We start from the raw sequence: 22823 nt of genomic DNA, 5'->3' as shown, positions 1-22823 counted from the left end.
TTCTAGGTAGGCTCACACATTATAGAGCTAAGAAAAACCTGCCCTTCTATGTCCTGTCTGAATTTCTGCCTCATAGAATCTGTGCCGATAATATTCTTTTTACCATCATTTTGCAATAGTAATTATGGAGAAATAATAACTGGAACAGGTTTGGTTACCAGAATTGAGAAACTCCCTACACTTTTGGACAGAGAAGTGGGCAGAAATACGAAGAGCCTTGACAGAAGGAAACTTGACAGGTCTCAAGAGGCTGACAGTGAGGGCTTTAAGGAAAGGGAGAAAAATGTGCTGTTGGGGAATGGGATTCCTTTATTTTATGCAGCAGAAGAAATCTAGCAAATTTGTTAACACCATAATATGGAAAATTAAAAATGGACAAAGGAACTAAGGAGTACGAATAAAGAGATTTCCAAGGAAAATCTTGCAAGGGTCAATGGGTATTTTCTTTATTAATTTTTATTTGTTCTTTTTAGTTATATATGACAGTAGAGTGTATTTTGACATGTTTATGTGGACGTGGAGTACATCTTATTCTAATTAGTAAGCCAGTCTTGTTGTTGTACACGATAGGGATTCACTGTGGTGTATTCATATATGTACATAGGAAAGTTAAGTCAAATTTGTTCCACTGTCTTTCCTGTTCCTATCTCCCCTCCCTTCCCTTCATTGCCCTTTGTCTAATGCAATGAACTTCTCTGCTTCCTAGCCCACTTGTTGTGTGTTAGCATCCATATATCAGAGAGAACATTCAATCTTTGGGTTTTTTTCCTTTGGAATTGGCTTATTTCACTTTGCATGATAGTCTCCACATCCATCCATTTGCCAAAATGTCTTAAAGTCATTCTTTTTTTATGGCTGAACAAACATATATATATATATATATATATATATGTAGTTATATATATATATTACATTTTCTTTATTCATTCATCTGTTGAAAGGCACCTAGGTTGTTTGCATAGCTTAGCTATTGTGAACTGAGCTGCTATAAGCATTAATGTAGCTGAGTCATTGTGTATGCTGATTTTAACTCCTTTGGATATATACTGAGGAGTGATATAACTGGGTCAAATGGCAGTTCCATTCCAGCTTTTCTGAGGCATGGCCATACTGCTTCCAGAGTGGTTATACCAGCAACCTCTGAGTGAGCCTGTTCCCCACAACATTTATTGTTACTTGTATTCTTGATTATTGCCATTCTGACTGGAGTGAAATGAAAACTCAGTGTAGTTTTTAAATTTTTTTTATTCTATTCTAATTGTACATGACAGTAGAATGCATTTATACATTTTGATAGATTATACATAAATGGAATGTAATCTCTCATTTTTCTGATTATACCTATTGTACAATCACTTTGGTCATGTAGTGTAGTTTTAATTTGCATTTCTCTAATTGCTAGAGATGTTGAACATTTTTTCATATTTACTTTTTTATTTGTTCTAATTCTTATGACAGAATGTATTTTGATACACTGTACACAAATGGAGCACAACTTTTCATTCCTTTGGCTGTATGTACATGGTGCAGAGTCACACTGGTAGTGTAATCATACGTGTATATAGGGTAATGATGTCCACCTCATTCCACCATCCTTCCCATCCCTACATCCCCTCCCCTCCCTTTACTCCCCTTTGCACAATCCAAAGTTCCTTCATTCTTCCCTACTTTCCATTATGGATCAGTATCCATTTACCACCGAAAACATTTGGTCTTTGGTTTTTTGGGTTTGGTTTATTTTGCTTAGCATGATATTCTCCAGCTCCATCCATTTACCTGCAAATTCCATAATTTCATTCTACTTTAAAGCTGAGTAATATTCTATTGTATATACACCACTTTTCTTTTTTTATCTTCATCATGTTGGCTTATGACCTGACTTCCTTAACAAGACTCCTAAAGCACGAGAAGTAAAAATCAAGAATCAATAAATAGGATGAATTCAAACTAAAAATCTTCTTCTCAGCAAATAAAACAATAATGTGAAGGGAGAGCCTAAATAATGGGAGAAAATCTTCACCGCACTCATTCAGATACAGCACTAATCTCTAGGATATATAAAGAACTCAAAATCATAACATCACAAAAACCAAATAACCCAATCAATAAATGGGTAAGGAACTGACAGACACTTGACAGAAGAAGAAGTATAATCAGTCAACAAACAGGAAAAATGTTCATCATCTGTAGCAGTTACAGAAATGCAAATCAAAACTACTCAAAAATTTCATCTCAATCCAGTCAGAATGGCAGTTATCAAGAATACAAGCAATAATAAGTGTTGGTGAGGATGTGGGGAAAAAAAGTGCACTCATACATTTCTCATATATTTTTTGACCATTCAGATTTATTCTCCTGTGAAGTGCCTTTTCCAATTCCTTTGCCCATTTACTGATTGGGTTATTTGTTTTTTTGAGGTCTTTATATATCCTGGAGATTAATGCTGTATATAAGGTATAGGTGCAAAGATTTTCTCCCATTCCATAGGCTCTCTCTTCAGGCTCTTGATTATTTCCTTTACTATGAAGAAGCTTTTAAGTTTCATATGATCCCATTTATTGATTCTTGAATTTATGTCTTGCACTTTATGGGTTTTGTTGAAGAAGTCAGTTCCTAAGCTGACATGGTGGAGAGTTGGCTCTACATTTTCCTCTAGTAGGTGCAGGGCCTCTGGTCTAATGCCTAGGTCCTTGATCCACTTTGAGTTGAGTTTTGTGCGGGGTGAGAGATAGGGGTTAAATTTCATTCTGCTACATATGGATTTTCCAGTTTTACCAGCACCATTTCAAACAGGTATTTTCTTAAGATAAAATAAAGGAAAGGAGCTTAAAATTTGTTATTTTATAGGAAAAAAATTAGAGAAATATATACAACTCAGAACTTTCTGAACCAAAAATAAAATTGGCCTTCATTCATACCTTCTCCAGATGGTGAAATGTCCTTATTTTAAAAGTGCCCCAAGGCAAAGATCAGCACATAGTGTTGATAGGAAGACTCCTGTAGATAAAGATAAGATCTAGACGTGACTGTAAAACCCTTGTTAAGACTTCAGAAATATCTTAGGTGTTTTCTCATGGACCCCTTAAAGAGGCCAGATAAGACCCCGAGACTATTTGTAGAAATTATTCTGTGCTTACACCACAGTTGTATGTTGGACGTTTGTGGGATAACTTGCCACTTTGTTTCATAGGTCTTCAAATCAAGAGGAAATATACTTGAGGAACAACTTCTGCAACTGGACCTGATTTAGATAATGAGATCCAAGACTTTGTTTTGATGTCAGAATGAAATGAGACTTTGGGGGTCTTGGAAGAGGATGTAAAGTATTTTGCATGTAGGAAGGATGTGAATTTTTTCTGGCCAGTGGGCAGACAGTGTCACATTATATTTTCCAAGGATTATCACAATAATATTTTCCATTTTACATGTTCTTATCCAATGTGACTTTGCTACTCCCCAACAAAAGGTAGAATATGACTTCCTTTCTCCTGGATCTTGGAAGGTTAGCCTGCTAAGACCAGTAGCATATCATATGTTAGAAGTAAATACCATATGACATAGGCTGGGTTATGTGGATGATGCAGTTACAGCCTTACTATCTCAAACGCTTGCTCCTGGTACTATGGATCATTATTTGAGAAATACATCTACATGATACAGCCAAGCTCTGAGAAACCCAAATCATTTAGGGAGACTTGGGTATATGCATTCCTATCAACAGTACTAGGCCCTTGCCAGCTGAACTGTCCTTGCTGAGACAGTGGGCAACTCCATCATGCTCTAGCCAGATTCCTGAGCTGTAGGACTCATGAACTTAATAAAATGGTTGTCTCATTCATTAGTCATTGAGGTAGTAACTATACTGGATAGTTTAAAAATCATATAAAATTCACTAAATCTATTGGTACCATACAAGCAAGAGACTTGGTAATGTATTAACTGATTTCACTGAATAAGCTGATGACAAAAGTTTTAGCTGCCTGGTGACTTGCTTACTTATTTATTTAGCTCTGAATTACTAAGTCACATGGCTGTGTCTGAGTTCTAGATGATGTGCCACTGTGCATTAGTTTATTTGTAACATTCCATTTGATTTACATTTTGTTCAACTTCTTTAAAAACCTCCATATTGTGATTTCAATTTGCCTCTATATTTTACACATAATAGATAAGAGGTAAATGTATAACAATTAACTGAATATTATGTTTTTCATCTTTTAGAGCGAGGACTCAATGGGTTTTAAAAATGTGTGAAAATTCTATAGATATTTTAGTAAACAAGGATTATATATACCAGTATTAACCTCTATATTTATTATGCTTATTGTCTGTCTTTAAGGATTTTTATTCATCTTCTGTTAAGCTACATATCTAATTTGAATATAGTATAATTCAAATATAATATAAGGTAAAGATTATAGATAAAAGAGCAAAATTTTCCAGCAGTTAATAATGCTTCCATAATTTTTTGGGGGGGTTTTACTGACATCTAGTGGCATTCAGTCTGGTGTGTTAAAAAATTCATTTTAGCTCACTTCATTTTTATTAGTTTCTCTCTGAGTGTCTTCTCTTAATTTTTGAAACTTTTTATAAAGGAAACAAAAGGACATTTCAGGTATCTAAAGTGAGACTAGCCTTTTTTGAAGGATACATGATACTATACAAATATATATACACACATAATTCACATAAAGAAGTAGGATCATGTTATTCATTTTAACTGTAGGTTTCTTACTGCACTTATTAGTTTCCTTCATTTACTTGAATTCTCTCTCCCCCTCCTTTATCCATTCATATAATTCCTCCATCTGTGCTAAGATAGGTCATAATAATATCCTAGATTTTTTCCATGTGCCTGTATTTCAACATATGAATGAATAAACTTCTATAAACATATGAACACAATGTGCACATTTTGTTATGCTTTAGGAAAAATAAAATTATGCATTTTTTTTTGCATTTTGCTCTTCTCAGCATACCTCTTGGAAATAGTTCTAAGATAAGTATGTAGTTCAGTTTGTCCTTTTAAGTACATGCATGCTATTTAAGGCTGAAAGTTTTCTACTCTAGCCATTCACCCTTTCAGTTTTACCACCTTGAATATAGCAGTACACACCCTTATAGAGGGTAACTTGTGAGTGAACTTGCTGGATAAAAGAATGCATTAATTTCAATAAGCATTACCACTTTGCTTTCAAAAATAGTTGAAATGTGTATGATTAATATGTGAGAAAACCTTTTTTCCTATATAACCACTAGTAGATCTTCTACAATTGTAAATATCTTTGCCTGTGTGAAGGGTATAAAATGATTTGTGTTCTCTGATGACTAGGGAACTTGAACAACTTTTTAGGTGTTTGTTCAGTCTGAATTTATTCTATGAATTTTCTAATTTTAACTTTTGAACTTCATATATTGTAAGATGTTAACTCCTTGTTTCTCAGCTAGTTTAAAGATAATTTTATGGCAAAAATTAAAGTTTTAACTCTTTATGTAATTAGTCATGTCCATCTTTTGTTTTTGTTACTGTGGGTTTTCAGACATAATAAGAAAGTATCACTTACACATGATTGTATTATTTTAGGTTCCCTGCCTCTGCCTTTAAAAAAATATTTTTACAAAGTTTTTATTATGAGTTTCAAGTCAAATAAATAAAAATAATAAACATGGTTGAAGTCAATTCATCTATAATTTAATTATTTTAATAACATTTTAAAAAGTGAAGTATAACATACACAGTACAGTATTAAAGAGTTATCAGCAAGTGAACACCAACCAGTAATCACCATCCAGTCATTCAATTTCTGTCCCTTATTTGCTAACCCTGAAATTCTCTGAATTATTGACTAATATCTATGATAATAGCCTTCCTGTTTCTCTTCATATTTTTGCTACTTAACCCTGATCCCTAAACAAAATCATTGAGTTTAGTCATTGTTGACCTTAGTGTAAATAAATTTGTATTTGTTTTTAAATATTTAATATCATCCTGTTTTTGAGTATAGCAGTTCCTCATCCTTGCTGTATGACATTACATTGTGATTATGTAGCTCCTTATCTGTTCTGCTGCTGGTGGATATTTGAATGGTTTCCAGTTTATGGCCATCTGGGATAATGCAGTTTTGAATGTTCTTGTGTGTTACTCTTTCAGTTGAATATATACTCCACAGGGAAATTGATGGGTTATAGGGCCCAAATATGTCCAACTTTGGTAGATCAGCATATCAGTTTACACTTCCACTAGTGAATTAAATGTTCTAGGATTCCATTTTTTCACCAGCACTGAACATTTTTCTTTTTCGTCTGAAGTCATTCTGATGGATTCAGTGGGTATTTAGTATCTCATTTTGGTTTAAATTTGCATGTCTCTGATATCCAATGAAGCCAAATAACTTTTTGTATGTGTAAAGATAACAATTATATTCTCTTGTGAATTATCCTTCTCAGTCATTTTCCCATGAGGTAGAGTTTTTCTTATTGATTTATAGGAGGTCTGTATATTTCATAAAATAGGCCTTTTGTTGCAAGTATCTTCCCTTAGTGGCTAGCTTTTCTACTTTCTTTATGGTAGTCTATTAATTATTTTTGATTAACAGATATTCTTAGTTTAATATATGCATTTTTGTCAGTCATGTTTAGTGCATTTGTTTCCTGTTGAAGAAATCTGCATGTACTCTTAAGTTTGTGAAATTTTTTTTCCTGTTCTAGAATTTTAAGTTTGACCTAAAAATTAACTTTTTTGTAGGAAGGAAAGAATGGGTCAATACTCATATTTTTTTACATGTAGATTTTTACTTGGTCCACAATCATTTATTGGAAAGGGTAATTTTTAACCCCACAGTACTGATGTATGCTCATGGATATTAATCAGATGTTCATATGTCCATAGACATATTTCTTTTCTTGACATTGTCATATGGAAGGTAAGCGAACACCATACTGTCTTAATTACTGTGGCTTTACACTAAGCCTTGATGTTTGCTAGTGTAAAGTCACCAGCATTTTTGATCTTTTAAAAAGATTGTCTTGCCTGTACTTTGCTTTTATATTTTTATAACTTTATAATTAGGTTTAAAATTTTCATGTAGAAATATGCTATAGAGATTTTCATTTGGATTTGATTGAACCTATTGATCACTTAGAGAATTTTAGCTCTGAGATACTGGTATCTTAACTCAATTCCTTTAAACTTTATGTTAAAAATAATAATTTTAAAAATAACAATCTTGCACATAGATATTTTGCTAGATTTTAATATTTTAGATACTCTTGTTGATGCTATGATTTTTTAAAATTTTACTAATATATAAAAATACAATTTGACTTATATATCAAAATATGAATGTATACACAAATATATATAATTTTATATTATAAAAGTATATATGATATGAAAATATATTTGACTTGTATATCAATCTTATATCTAGTGATCTTATTTACATTTATTAATTTTTGCATTTCTAATAATGTCACTTATGAGAAATAATTTTTTTTCATCTTTGCATTTTTAAATTTGTCTTTTGCCTACATCTACTCAAGTTGTGTGATCTGGAATAAAACAAAGTGGTTATGAGTGTTCTTGTATCATTCCAGATTTTGAAAAGAACTTTTAATCTAACATTAAATATGATGTGTGAAAGTGATCATTATATATCTTTATATGATTTTTGTATACTAGACCGAGGAGTTTTCTATATCTTTTTTGCTGAGAGTTAGTATGAAAGCTTATTGAACTTTATCCAATTGCTTATATTGATATTGTTTTTATTATTGTGGCTTATTTCATTATTTCATTTTTAAATGTTAAATCAATCTTGTGTTCATGGGTTAAATTCTACTTGGTCATGATGTCTTATCATCTTAAAATTTCTTTGTGTTTAATTTGGTAAGCTTTGACTTAATCATTAGGGAGATGGCTTCACAATTCTTTTTTCTAATTTAATTGGTCTTATAAATGGAATTGAAAAGTAATTGTTTTCTATTTTCTGAAAGATCTTGAGTATGATTTGTGTTACATCATCTTTACATGCTGTGGCTGGGGGTGGTGGGCATTGGGGTCTGGTGAGTGGAATCTCTCTCTGCTTCCTGATCGTCAAACGAGCCTCTTCCCTGCACCACAGTCTTCTGCCATGACGTTCAGCCTCACCTTGAGCTCTGAAGAATGGAACCAGGTTTTTATGGACTGAGACTTCTGAAACCATGGGCCCCCAAATAAGCTTTCCTCCACAAAAATTGTTCTTGTCATGTCTTTTAGACATAGCAGTGAAAAAGCTGACTAAAACAGAAATTGGTACCAGAAGTGGAGTCACTGCTGTGATTAACCTGACCATGTAGTTTATAAGCTTTTGGAACTTTTGGGAATTTGCAGGAGGAATTTTGAGATGTGTGGCAGTGTAAGCTGGAAATGCTTTAGATTGTTGAAAGCAGAGCTGAATGGCCAATTCTGAAGGGAACTCAGAAGATTGGAATGCCAAGACCATGGACAATGAAGACAAGCTCAAGAGGGGTCAGAAAAGGAGGACTCTATCTGAATTTGGAGTAGAGGCCATTTGTATTATGTTCTGGCTGAGAAGTTGTCTGCATTTTGCCCATGGCCTGAGACTTACTGTGAGGTTGATTTTAGCAATGGACTTATCAATCTGGCAGAAGAAATTCCTAGGCAGCATAGCATTCAAGCAGTGGCATGGATATTGCTGGCTGCTTTTAGCCAAGTTTATTGTGATAATCAGGAGCACAAAGCAGAGCAGAAAGATTTGAAAAACTTGTACTTGAAAAGTGAGAGTGAAACTGGGCCTAAAGAAGTTGCAGTTGTTCAAGACATTACTTCCACTAAGGAAATGCTAAAGACTTTGCCCAGAGATGAGAAAGATGGCTGCACCTGAGGAATTGGCAAGATCATATCCATCTCGGACTCAAGGAAGTATAAGTAAAATTCTCTTGAGACCAGTGGGCACCCTTATTTCACAAGGGGGCCTAGAAAGTTTTTCTAACATGCTCAGCTCCCTAGGTACTCAGGGGTGCTGCAAGTAGGGTTGGAGTCCCTGTGGGCTGCCCCAGAGAGGGCAGTGCATTGTGATCTGAGAAGGAAGTCAAAGCTGCAGTGGAGACACCCAAGATTAAGAATTAAGATTAAGAAGATTAACATGAGATGTCTGCCAAGAAAAGCTGTAGGAGTTGAGCAGAGACAAGCCAAGAGAAATGTCATGAGGGCTGCAACCAGCAAAGCCCAGGGGCAGAGCTATCTATCCAAGCCCTGTTGGAGAGGATATCATGATGCCATGTGTTCCATATGCCAGACACAGAACTACAGGGCTTGTTTGTCCAGCTGGATTTCAGTCTTGCTTTTGTTCTGTTCCTTATTTCTATGCCCCTGTTTTTCTGAATGGAAATGTTTACTCTGTACCTTTATATATTGGATACTTGTAAATTGTTTTTGATTTTTATAGGATCTCACCATGTAAGTTTGTCCTGAGTCTCAGAGTAGACTTTGGACTTGAACTTCTGGACAATCTTGGAACTGGTGAGACTGTGGGGACTCTTGGAAATGGACTAAATGTATTTTGCATTGTGAGATGGTCATGTGCTTTTGAGTACCAGGGGTGGAATGTTATGGTTTGTGAGGTGTCCCCCCAAAATCTCACATGTGAGACAATGCAAGAAGGTTTAGAGAAAACAATGATTAGGTTATGAGAGCCTTAACCCAATCAGTAAATTAATTCCCTGTAGGGATTAACTGAGTGGCAACTGAAGGTGATTAGGGCATGACTGGAGGAGGTGGGCATTTGGGGCATGCCTTTAGGATATATATTTAGTATCTGGTAAATGGAGTCTCTGCTTTCTGATTATCACGTGAGCCTCTTCCCTCTGCCACAATCTTCTGCGATGAGGTTCAGCCTCACCTTGAGGAATAGAGCCAGCTCTCTAGGGACTGAGACCTCTGAAACCATAGGCCCCTAAATAAATTTTTGCTCCTCTAAAATTGTTCTTTTAAGGTCTTCTAGTCACAGCAACAAAAAGCTGACTAAAACACATGTTTAGAAGAATTCACCAGTGAAGTTTTTTTTCTTTTTTTGGACATAAGAGGGTTTATTAAGCAAACAAAGTGTCTTCCTGCAAGGTAAGAGAGAAAATGAGAGGAAAAGAGAGAGGGCACGCGCTAGAGAGAGTGGAAAAGCAAGGAGGAGAGAGAAAGAAAGTGAGTAGGAGAGAGAAAGCAAGAGAAAAGATGACCAGTGAAGTTTTTAATGGGCCTAAAAATTTCTTGGTAAGAGGGCTTCAAAGATTTTACTTTTAAAACATGATCATTCAGATTTTTCATTTTCTCTTGTCAAATTTGATAAACATTTTTGTTCATATTTTTGCAAATTTTCAAACTTACTAGTGTAAATTTGTTCATAATGTTTGATCATGATCTTTTTAATGGCAGTGTGATCTCTGGTGATATGAGTCATGGATGTTTGGGAGGAAAGCTCTTACAGAGGTGAATGGCTGTCTCGTCATAGGTGCTTACTGTTAATATTACATCACTAATGATGAAGACCTTATTGACCTAGCTGAGGTAGTGTTGGGCATTTTTCTTCCCTGAAAGATTCCCTTTTCTCCTCCTTTCCATCCTGTGGTCTATGTAAGTCTAATGAGTGCAGGTGTCAGGTGGGTCCTTTGTCTCAGGAATTCAGAGAATCCACAGACAGAAGGAGGGAGAGCAAAGTAACAGAATTTTTTAGAGTAATTGAAAGAAGGTAGAACTCCCAGAGAGGTATGGGGTCTAAAGACGGGGTTGCCAGCCAGAGTCTATTTAACTAGGGGTTTTTATGGGCTGGTGGAATGACATGTAAATATAGAATTCAGAAAAGGGGCCTATCAACACAATTTTGTCTTCAAAAAATACCTAAAATGATTTCTAAGCCTTTATTAGCACACGAGTGTGAGCGACAGTCTGTTGGCACAAGAGGAAGTACCTTTTATGGTTGGTCATGTTTAGGGCCTGTTAAGGGACTGTTCTTGTGGCTAGGAATACCTGAGGTTAGAAACTTAATCTCCCAATCCTCTTTTCCTCCTTTTCTTCTTGATGATCCTTTTCCTGGCTGCCTATGGGTGGTCTTATCTTCTTGTCTCATAAGGAAGTCACTCTGTGTATCCCACATTTAATGGATGGAAAGTTAGGCTTTTCTTGGGGTGGGGGGCTATCTATAGAAATTAATGAATATTTTTCTGTGCAAGATATTAATATATTCTCCATTTAATTATGCATTCAATTATTTATCAGTATCAATCATGGATATTTATTTCATACTCTAGGTTATAATCCAATACCATGTTACAACTCAAATTGTTCTAACTTTGGCCATTAGAAGCTTTGTCATTTGATACCTGTGTTCCTTTGACATAATACCCTTGTTGGTTTTTGATGCTCCTGTCCTGGAGTCATTCACTTATCAAATGAATAAATGTAAATAGAAAATATCCTAAAATGAATGCAATGAAAATGTAACATATATTAATCTCAAGATGTTAGAAAAACAGTAGCAAAGTTAGCTCAAAGAGCTCTGAAGAGCTCTGGTTTCTTTTGAGAATGGTATTAGATACTAAAATTTGGCTGTCTGAGTACATTTATTTTTATTTCATCCCTTTTAATTTCTTTGGGTTTAATTTGATTTTTTTATAATTTTTCAAGATGGATATATGTTACATTTTCATTTTAACATATTCTGTAATTAAATTTCTTCTTCAAACCATGAATTCCTTGCAAATAATGTCACTTTTGGGCACTTTCAAGTTATTTTTCATTATTTCCTTCTAATTTAATTACTAGTCATCAGAGAATATAATATATATTACTTCAAATTTGTTAAGGCTTGTTTTGTGAATCACACATAATTTTGTTAGTCTTGCATGTGTAATTGAAAAGACTATGCACCATGTGATTGTTGGGTGTGGTATTCCAATGTGTCATTTTGGTCGTGTTTGCTAATTGTGCTGTTTGGGTGTTGCACATCCCTAGTAATTTTCATTATTTAGATGTTTATGTCAATGAGAAGAGTGTATTATGGTCTCTCATTTTGATAATTGATTTGTCTATTTCCCTTATTAGTTAATTGTATTTATATATTTTGAAGCCACATCCAACACATATATCTTAGTTGTTACATGTACCTGGTGTTTGACCCTATTACACTATAAAAAAGGCTGCTTTTTATCTCTAGTGATGCTTCTTTTCTTTATGACAATTTTGATATTAATATTGACACAAACCAAGTCAACACAAGCTTTTGTTAGTGTTGAGAAGATTTTTCATGTTATAACTTTTTCTCTCATTTTTATTCTTACAATAATCTTTATTAAAGGGATGTATGTTATATGCAGTATTTGTATTTAGTTACTTTTTCTCCAATCATTTTTTTCTTTTAAATGGTATTTATTCTGATATTTATGCAATTGGGAATATATTTAGTTTTGCACATGCTGTCTTTCTATTTGTTTTCTATTTGTCTCACCTGTTTTATTTTATTTTGGATCTATCTATAGACATATCTATATCTTACTCTATTGTTTCCTAATTAACTTTAATTATACTTAAAAATCCCTTTAATGGTTACTGAGAGATGATTATATGCATCTTTGATTAGTAGTGTCCAAGTTACATAATGATTTTTCTACTTCTTAGACAATGGCGGGGCCTTGGAACACCTTAACTTTTGTTTACCACTTTCTCATTTTTCTATTGCTGTCATATAAAATCATATGAAATATTATTTTGATACTTTTTCATACAAATGAAAATCTTCAGTGTATTCCCCATCTGTGGTTTACATAAAATAATATTTGTTTATATGTACAAAGGGACAACCAGTAAACTGTTAAAAACAATAAATCAGACCAGTAGGGTCTGTGGTGTAGCTCAGTGGTAGACCACTTGCCTAGCATGTGCAAGGCCCTGGGTTAAAAAATAAACCAAGAAAACAAGGTATTTTTATATTTTTAAATAGTTTTTCTTTTGGCTGGGATTGTAGCTAAATGGTGGAGCGCTTGCCTCGCAGGTATGAGGCACTGGGTTTGATCCTCAGCACCACATAAAAATAAAGGTATTGTGTTCATCTGCAACTAAAAATATTTTAAAAAGTCAAGTTTTTTTTTTATATTTATTCACATTATCTGCCCTATCCCTGCTCTTCATTTCTTTTGTATTTTTTGTGTGTGTTTGCTTTCTTCTGGGACCTTTTCCTTGTTTGTGAAGAACTCCTTTGATAGTTCCTTAACACATGTCTTAAGGAATTCCTGTTTTCATTTTTTTTTGTGAAAATTCATTTTTCTTCAATTTTGAAGGGAATTTTTCTTGGGTATTGAATTTGTGAATCAGTTATTTTCCTTCACATGTGTATGAATGATTTCCCATGGCTTCCATACTCCAGCCTTTCTGTTGAGAAGTCAGCTATTAGTCTTTCTGGTTCTCCTTTCAAAGTAATGTACCTTTTTCCCCTTTGGTTGATTTAAATGTTTTTAAAATCTCTGTTCTTAGAATATGTTCTGTCATATGCCTGTTTATGGTTTTCTGATTATTTGGTGTTTGTAATTTTTTAATCCTTAGCTAGACTTTTTGAAGGTCAGTTTTGGTAAATCCTTAGGTCAGCATATCATCAAATATTTACTGTTTTATGTCTTTACTTTCTGAACTTCCAACTACACTAGGTTTGAGGTTTTCACTGTGCCACTTGGATTCTGTTATTTTATTTCCCATCCTTTTCATTCTCTTCCATCTGCATATCTTCTGTTGATATATCTTCTAGGTCATTAATTTTTAGCCATATCCTATTTAATATTACACCCATGTATTGAGCTATTATATTTAGTATTGCATTTTAAGTTCTATGATTTCCATTAGAGTTATTTCATTGTTTCCTATTCTCTACTAAAATCCTTAATTTTATCCTTCGATTCCTTGAACAATGTTAATCATTTACTTCAGAATATATATTCAGTGACTCTATTATGAGAATTGGCTCTAAGTCTGTTTCTGTTTTTTTCCTCTTGGTTTTCTGTCAAGTGTTATCTTGATTCCTTTTCATTGACTACAAAATATCGTACAATGTATGGAAATGGCAGATCTTTTTTGGATGTTTTACTTTTGTGTCTAGTAGACAGTGTGACTGGTGGCAAATTACCTTAATTAAATCAGGAACCACTGCATTTTGACTTTTTAAGTACAGGTTTTTGGGTTTATACTGAAAGCCTTGGATGTTTTCCAGGGTTCTGCCTTCTTGGAGGGCAATGTGCTTTTTGTATGTCTCCCAGTTCTTGAGATTGTTACAAACTTTTCTGAGCTTTTTAGACTGTTGGTCACAGCTTTTTGCAAGTCGCTGTCCCCTTTATATAAAGCTATAGGAAGTAGCAGGTTCTTGTTCTATTTTTCTTAGGTTTTGGTTCCACAATTTTCACTGTTTTGATTGTTCTCTGTTAACTTCACACAGATACATTTTACATTTTGTTCAGCTTTTCTAGATTTTGTTAGCATTAGGCTTGGTCCAGTTCAACCTGGAATGTTACTGCCAGCTATGTTTATCTATGGTATAAATCAGGGATGCAGTTTTAATTTTTGCAGATCAATAGCAATTTTGCCAAAACCATTTATTAAGTAATTCATTCTTTTCCTATAAAATTCAACATCAACCATTGTAAGATATTAAATCTCATATATTCTGGAATCTGTTTCTGAATATTCAGTTTAATATCATGAGTCTGTCTATTGCTATACAATAAATACCATTTCTTTTTCATAATTCTGTGTATTCTGATTTCTGATAACTCATGCCTCCCACACTCTTTATTCTTCACTCTCAGATTCTCACTCTTTTTCTTGAATATTTATTCTCCCATGTAAATTTATAAAACCATTTCTTCCATTTTAGAAAAAAAATTGTTTTAATAAAAATTATATTGCATAATTTTATTTTGGAGAACTGAGTGTGTAATTTGATGATATTATGTTCTCTCTTCCATGAACATAGCTGTTGAGATTTTCTTAGAGTTGATCCAAATCAATATCCACTGATACTTTCTTTTCATTTTATTAGGTTGTGTCTCTAAATATCAACCTTCTTATTATGTAGATTCTAGCCTTTCTAGTTGATTTTATTTTGCTACTGAAATGGAATGTTTTCCTTATTTCTACTTCCAAGTGATTGTTATTATATTAAAGAGAATCTACTGGTTTTTGTGTATAAATATTTTGTATTTTATCAGTATATTAAATTATTTTATTTCTGATTTTTTATTTCCTGATTATGAAATAATGTCTCCAATAAAATAAATATTTAAATATAAAATTTCCAAGAAAATGAGGAATAATATTGATTTTGAATACCACTCTAGTTACTGATTTATAAATAGGATTTAATTTTAATATATACGATATTTTCTTTTTTTTCTTTTCACATTCTGTTGTTTTTTAATATCATCTTTGTATTTAACTAGTTTCATCTACTTCTGTTTTATAATTTTTATTACAAGGAGCTGCTAAATAGTATTAAATACTTTATCAGTTCTGTTGATAAATTCATGCCATTTACCCTTTTGTTTATTAATAGAATCATTTATGGAAGCACTCTACCAACTAAACTATATCTGCAGCCTAGATATACTGAATTTAAATAATTCTTACATTTTTGGAGTAAATTCTTCTTGATTATATTATATAGATAAACTTAACAGTGATTCCATATTGTATAGTCTTTCAGAAAAAGTATTAAACAGAGCACACATAAATGATGATGTTTCTCAATATTTATGTACAACTTATGCAACTAATAATATCTAATGGAATGAGTAAGTGGGTATTGCCTTTAAGGCCAAAAACTAGAATATTATTGTGCCACAGAAGACTCCCAGGTGACTTTCCCCTTGCAACATAAACATTATTCTGACTTTTGTACTTATGAATCATTGCATTTTAAAAACATTTTTACCACTCATGGTCACATCTTCCAAAGATGCATTTAAAATTTTTATTTTGTTATCCTTATCAAATGAAACACTGCTTTGTTTTTTATGGCTTATTTAGTCATTATTAAGTTTTTGAGGTTAATCTACTTTGATGATGTGTAGTTATAGTCCACTCATTTTCATTGTAGTAAATATTATACTATATAAATATACCACAATGCACTTCATTCTGTTTGATGGACATTTGTCTTATTTCTAACTTTGTTGTACTGCAAATAATGGTGTCATAACACACTTTTGTACGTTGTCCAGTTAGCATGTATGAGACAGGTTATGGTCATATATAATTTTACTAGTGACTGTGACTATTTTGCTAGATTTTCCAAATTGTCACACAAATAATTTATGAAAATTACCATTTCTCCACATCCTTCTCCTCATTTAATATTGTTTGACATTCACTAATTTGGGTATGAAATTAATCTTACAATTTTTACAATTTTTTCTTTGAAACGATTTAAAAATTACAGCAGTGTTGTAAAAATAAAATGATTCCTCTTCACTCTTTATTCATATCTCTAAGTTTACCATATTTACCTTAATTTTTGAGTTTTTGTATTTATGCATGTGTATATATTAAGCTGTATATTAATGTGTTCTTTATATAACATGAAGGGTACATGTGTATATATATATATATATATATGCATTTATATGTATATATTCTTTTTTTTGGTGGGGGGTGGGCATTGAACTGAGGGTCACTTCACCACTGAGCCACTTCCCTCCCCAGTCCTTTTTATGTTTTATTTTGAGATATAGACCCTTATATATGCATGTACACATATATTTTTCCTTAACTGAGAATAAGTTGGAAATGCTGCTTTTATGATACTTCAGTATTTCCTACAAAATGATGCTACATCCTTCAAAATCAGTAAATAAATACTGATAAAATCCTACCATCCAGTCTGTTAGACCCTGTTCACATTTGCCAATCCCAGGAATGTCCTTTATAATTACTCTTTTCCTTGGTGATCTTGGACCTAATGCAAGTCATCTACTGTTAATTGGTAGATATCTTTAGTCTTTTTCCATTTGGAGCAGTTACCAATTTTCTTCATACTTATGACTTTAATTTTGCAGTATATAAGACATTTTACAGTTACTTTGTAGAATGACCCTATAATTTGGGTCTGCTGTTTTCTCAGGATTAGATTCTGGTTGTGGATTTTTGCAGAAATTTATAGACATGATGGTCTGTTAATTTTTATCAGCACACAATATTGCTTTGCCCCATGACTGGTGATGTTGACCTTTAGCATTTTCCTAAGATGATTTCTTCCGAATTTCTCTGTAGGAAATTTATACTTATTGATTAGTGAGTAATTAAACAGTACTCTATGAATCTGTATAAATAGCCTCTTCATCAAGCCTTCACCTACTCATTTGGCATCCTTGATAATTCTTGTCTAATCAATTATTACTCTGATAGTTACCAAATGATTTTCTAATTCATTCCTTCCCTCCTATACTTATGTCAGTAATAATGTGGCGGGAATGAGGGTCAAGACACCAAGATCTGGAAGTAGAACTTTATTAGTGGCACCATGGCCCAGAGGTATAATTCCCAAACTCTGAGTCCAGAGTGCAGACGTTTACTTTTCTACATAAGCAAGTTTTGAGTACATGAAGGCAAGGAGGTTCTATTGGAGGGTGCATTTCTTATGTGGGTACAAGCTTCTTAACAGCCTAGGGGCTTTACGCTCATACAGCTTGGGGACTTTTCCTGCACTAAGCCTAAGGGGGATGGTGTTCCTTCTGTCCCAGTTATTTTGTTTCCTGTTTCTGCTACTGTGGTCATCTTGTCACAGCTACCTGTTAGCCGCTACAACCCCGTATGGTTAAATGCCTGTAAGCAGAGCTGCTGTGTGCCAGTGTGCAAAATCACAGCCTGTCAGCTCTTAAAATGCTAGAGTTTCCATTCTGTGCTACCACATTAACTCACAGATTTCTATTTTATTTAACTGGTGATAATACATTACCATTATTATGCATTCTTATTCCTTATTTGTCACTGAACTGGCCAATGCCAAAACCTTTAGACTTATCCTCCTGGTATTTTAACATATATATCCCCTTCATTCTTTTGTGCTCTTCCTTACTTTTGAGCGTCATAGCCTTGGAATTAGTCACTTCTCCAAGGATCTTAGGTATCTTTTAGTGAAGAATGGTATTTATAAATTGATACTGGACCTTGTCGAGATCATATTTTGTTGTTGTTGTTGTTATCTTGTTTTACCCTTTCAGTAGATAGAATTAGGTATTATTTAGGTGTGTGTACACATGCATATACATATACACATCTAATTTATACGCACATGCAAGTTTACACATTTATTTTCACATCCATTCATTTCTGTATAACAACACTTTTGGTACTGAACTCCAATTTTAGCCTTCCCCATTTTCGCATTGGTAACTCATCTTTGACGGAAACCTGGCTCCATGATCCTTTGTGTATTTACGTATTCAGTCCCCTTTTAAGTAGCTGATGATTCAACCACCAAACCATCACCACTCTTCCAGGTTTTCTCACTTGGTAGCTGCAAGGGCTAAGTGTCCTCTCTTCTCACTGCAGTTTTTATGGCCATTTCTTAGATTACAAATTAGAAGGACCTTTCAGTTACTGGCTATTTTTCATGCTGTTTTGTAAAATTCCTGTTCTTTTCTTTCCTCCCTTTTTATTGGCTGTTACCTTTTTAAATTTTAATGCCAGGTACTTGCAGATATTTTCTAAACTCGTTGATTTTCTTGAATCTATGGCTTGACGTCATTCTGAAGTCTGGAAAATTCTTGCCATAATCTCTTTGAATATTTCCTCTGTCCTATTTGCTTTCCTCTGGTGAACTACAAATAAATGTAAATTTGATGTCCTCATTTTAATTTGTTTTAAATTGCATTCTCTATTTTTCATTTATTTGTGCCTGTATTTGATTCTGGAATAAGTTGTTAGATCTGTTTCTGTGTTCACAAATTCTTTCTTCTAATGTTAAACCCAAGTCACTTAGATTTTGTCTGTTTTTAAGAAACATTTGACTCTGACAACAAAGATAATCTAGAGGGTTTTTTTTTTTCTAAAAAAAATTATTGTATTATATAATATGTATTGTATTATGTTTCATTTAGATCTGAAATAAAAATTGTAGTATGCTGTGAGGTAGGGATCAAGATGCATATTTGGGAGTATGGATAGCCAGTTGACCAGTACAGTTTATCAAAACAAAAACAACCACCATTTGACCCAGCTATCCCACTCCTTGGCCTATACCCAAAGGACTTAAAATCAACATACTACAGAGATACAGCCACATCAATGTTCATAGCTGCTCAATTCACCATAGCCAGATTGTGGAGCCAACCGAGATGCCCTTCAGTTGATGAATGGATAAAGAAACTGTGGCATATATATACAATGGAATATTACTCTGCCATGAAGAATGATAAAATTATGGCATTTGCAGGCAAATGGATGAAATTGGAGGATATCATGCTAAGTGAGATAAGCCAATCTCAAAAAACTAAAGGATGAATGATCTCACTGATAAGCGGATGAGGACATATAATGGGGGGAGGGAGGGGTTAGCGTTAGCGTTAGGGTTAGGGTTAGGTTTAGGTTTAGGGATAAGGAGGGTGGTAAAAAGGGAGGAAGGAAGGGCTGTATAGAGGGAAAAGAGGGGTGGGAGGGGTGGGGGGAAGAAAAAAATAACAAACAACATTGCCCTATGTAAATTTATGATTTTTAATAAAAAAATGGAAAATAAATAAATAAATAAATGTTAGAGATTAAAAAAAAAAGAAGAAGAAGGAATAAGGAAAAGCAATACCGCAGTAGAAAGAAGGGACAAAGCATCACCCCCAAAACAAACAAACAAACAAAAAAAAAAAACAAAAACCACAAAAAGCCACACCTCCTTTCTGTTGCTTTACAAGTAAATATCAGTCAACTGACTGCATATGTGTGGGTCTGTAGCTGAATTCTGTTCTCTTCCATTGAGTAGTTTGTCTTTTTTGCATATGCCAGATTGATTTAGCCACTCTAGCTTTATAACAGATCTGGGGAACCTATGTACTAGCCCTTCAGTTTTGTTCTTTGGGATTGACTTGGCTATTGTTGGATTTGTTGCTATTGTTATTTCTAGAGTGAATGCAGGATTATTTTTCAAACCTGATAACCATTCTTATTTTTGAGGTTCTCTTTTCTTCCTTTTATTCTGTCCACCTGTCTCCATTTCTCACATTTAATTTCTCTACCTGCCTCTTTATTGCTCCCTGTCTTTGTTTCTATCTCTCTACCTCTTTTCCCTCATCTGCTCTTTCTCTTCTCCTTTTCCAAGGAATAATGCTGTAGTGAATATTTTCTGACATGTTCCAGGGATGGTTCCTTGTGGAAAATTTAAAATCTGTATCAATGAGTGGGATTGCTGAGAAAAAAAGAGAAAAGTGTCAGATTACTTTTCAGAATGATTTTACTTGTCTGTACTCCTCACTATGCTGAATGAACATTCTTGTATTTTTCACTTGACATTGCTCAACTTCCATTTTGCTATTATCAAAGGTGTAAAACTTTAAACATTTCTTATATAATAAGTAGATTTTGCTTTATAGTTTATGCTTTGAAATTTTTATCATATATGTTTCTTCTAGTGTTTATTATTGAGAATCCACATGGTGGAACTGCTGATCTATAGAGTATGAACAAACTTAAGTTTGGAAAACCTTGGAAGACTGCTATCTAAATGACTGTTAACAGTTTCTACTCACCAGTATATACTTATTCCATGAGACTATACCCCTGTATTTTTGCTAATCAATGACATTATTTGACTTCCTAAATTTTGCTTGTAAATATCCTCTGGATTTTCTTTTTTTTATATATAGAACACAGTGATGTGTATTTGCAGTGATAGCTCAAAATCTTTTTAAAAATTACATTTTTCCTTATATTCCATTTGAGATAAATTTTTGTTGGGAAACTGAACTTACTTGGACCTTTTTGGCAGGCAAGATTGGTTTTATTTGGAGAGTTTGAGTCTTTGAGTTTTCATATGAGTATTTCTAGACTATAGGAATCAGGACTGCAAGAAAGAATATATATTTGACTGCCTAACATCTCTGTCTTTGTCCTCCAGACTAAATCTGTGATAATAAGATTCTGTCCTCTCAGTCCATATATTATCTACTCACTTACAAGTCCCCCTCCCCTTGTTTTCTGATATTGTCCTAGACTGAAGGGAGAGGCTCTATTCTTTATATGACACTAATAATCTTTTCATGTTAGCCAAAATATTATTCCTCAGTCAGCAAACCTGACCTAAGATCAGATGAGCTTTACTTGATATTATCCCCTAAAAGAAATCATCACACTGTGCTTAGATTCTTAGTGCATAGAATATAACTTTATCACGTATTAACTGGTGATATTTATAAGTACACAAAGTTTCTACCATGGGAGTGATGGAGCCAACTAGAGCAACAAAAATAGTCAAGTCCAGAAATATCAATCTCAACTCATTTAAAATTTTGCTATCTGGAATACTTTTGCTTGTTGATTTTACATAATTGCAATATTCATAACATGATTTGAATTTAGAATAGCATTCCTAAATGTAAGGTGAAATTATCAAATCAGTTTTTCAAAAAAAATGACATTTTGTTCTTTTGCACTTTAACCATCAGATCATGTCTCTGCCATCTCCTTCTTGCTTGCATCGCTTTCCCTGTGATCCTGTTCGTTCACACGTAGTGAGTTGATGCTTGTTTCCTGCTATCTTTTAAAAATTCATTTATTTATCACTATGAAAACTGCAAGCTTCTCTGCAATGACTGAACCTTTTATTTTCTTTGTACATCATAGTGCCTGAGATAGATGGTCAGCACCTAGGAAGGGCTCAGAAACTGCTTAGTTGTAAAATCTGTACACATGCTCTGAATTATTCTGCCACCAGTGAGGTGGTCATTCTGGTGGATTGTATTGAGGCAGTCATCCACATTTTCCCATTGGCCAACCCCAAGAGTCGCATGGCAGTTGGGGGTTTATAGCCCCATTTCTTACAGTTCCCTAGAATTGCGACCCATATATTCTATGATGTCCTTGACATTTTCACATGGATGACTCATGGGTAATTCAAACTTGTGTCCCAGATTGAATTCTTGTTTTTCTCCCCCAAACCTACTCTTTTCCCCAGCATTCTCCATCTTAGTAACTGGTTCCTGTTCACATGGTTGTCATGACAAAAATCTTAGTGTCATCCTTGATTGATCTTTTTTTCATACCTCACAGACATTCCTACTGGCACTAACCTATACAATTTCCCGATTCCCTTTTACCCCTTTGACTAATGCCATCAGAGTCCAAGTTACCACCATTTCTCACCTGGATTACTCAGCAGAGTTCTAATTAGTTTCCCTGCCACTCCTTTTGTCCGCTTTACCCTCCCCCCAACACCCCAGGCCACATCTAGTCTTTTCTGTCAAGAGTGAACCTATTAAAACCCAAATGTGATCAATGATTTCCATTCAAATTTGAAGTTAGTAGTTCTTATTTTGGCCTACAATGCAGCTTCCATGGTCTGGCCTCCTACCTCTTTGACTTTACTTTTCCTATTGCTCTTTATTTTCCAGCACACTGTTCCACCTACGCATCCCCGCCCCCTTTCATCCCAGTGATTGAACCCAGAGTGGCTAAACTACTGAGGCATATTCCCAGCCCTTTTTAATATTTTATTTAGAGACTGGGTCTCACTGAGTTGCTTAGGGTTTCACTAAGTTGCTGAGTCTGGCTTTGAACTCGAGATCCTCCTGCCTCAGCCTCCCAAGACACT

At 34.0% G+C, this 22823-nt stretch overlaps 1 protein-coding gene across 5 annotated transcripts in view; it reads left to right on the top strand.

Annotated features, from left to right (window-relative positions):
* Nucleotides 1-22823, top strand: part of TDRD15 (tudor domain containing 15) — a 197619-nt gene that overhangs the window by 86843 nt on the left and 87953 nt on the right. For 2 of the 5 annotated variants that reach the window (XR_013759206.1, XR_013759207.1), the window contains exon 6: nt 3191-3804. The exons of the other annotated variants lie outside the window; for them this stretch is intronic. The gene's annotated coding sequence lies outside the window, so the exon portion shown is untranslated. Of the gene's footprint in view, nt 1-3190; nt 3805-22823 lie in introns of those variants that run through there. 5 annotated transcript variants of the gene reach the window in all.

This window comes from Sciurus vulgaris (assembly GCF_902686455.1).
Source record: "Sciurus vulgaris genome assembly, chromosome: 14".
In the NCBI taxonomy this organism is placed as follows: Eukaryota; Metazoa; Chordata; class Mammalia; order Rodentia; family Sciuridae; genus Sciurus; species Sciurus vulgaris.
The sequence above is the reverse complement of the archived record's forward strand: the minus strand, read 5'-3'. Positions and strand labels throughout refer to the sequence as shown.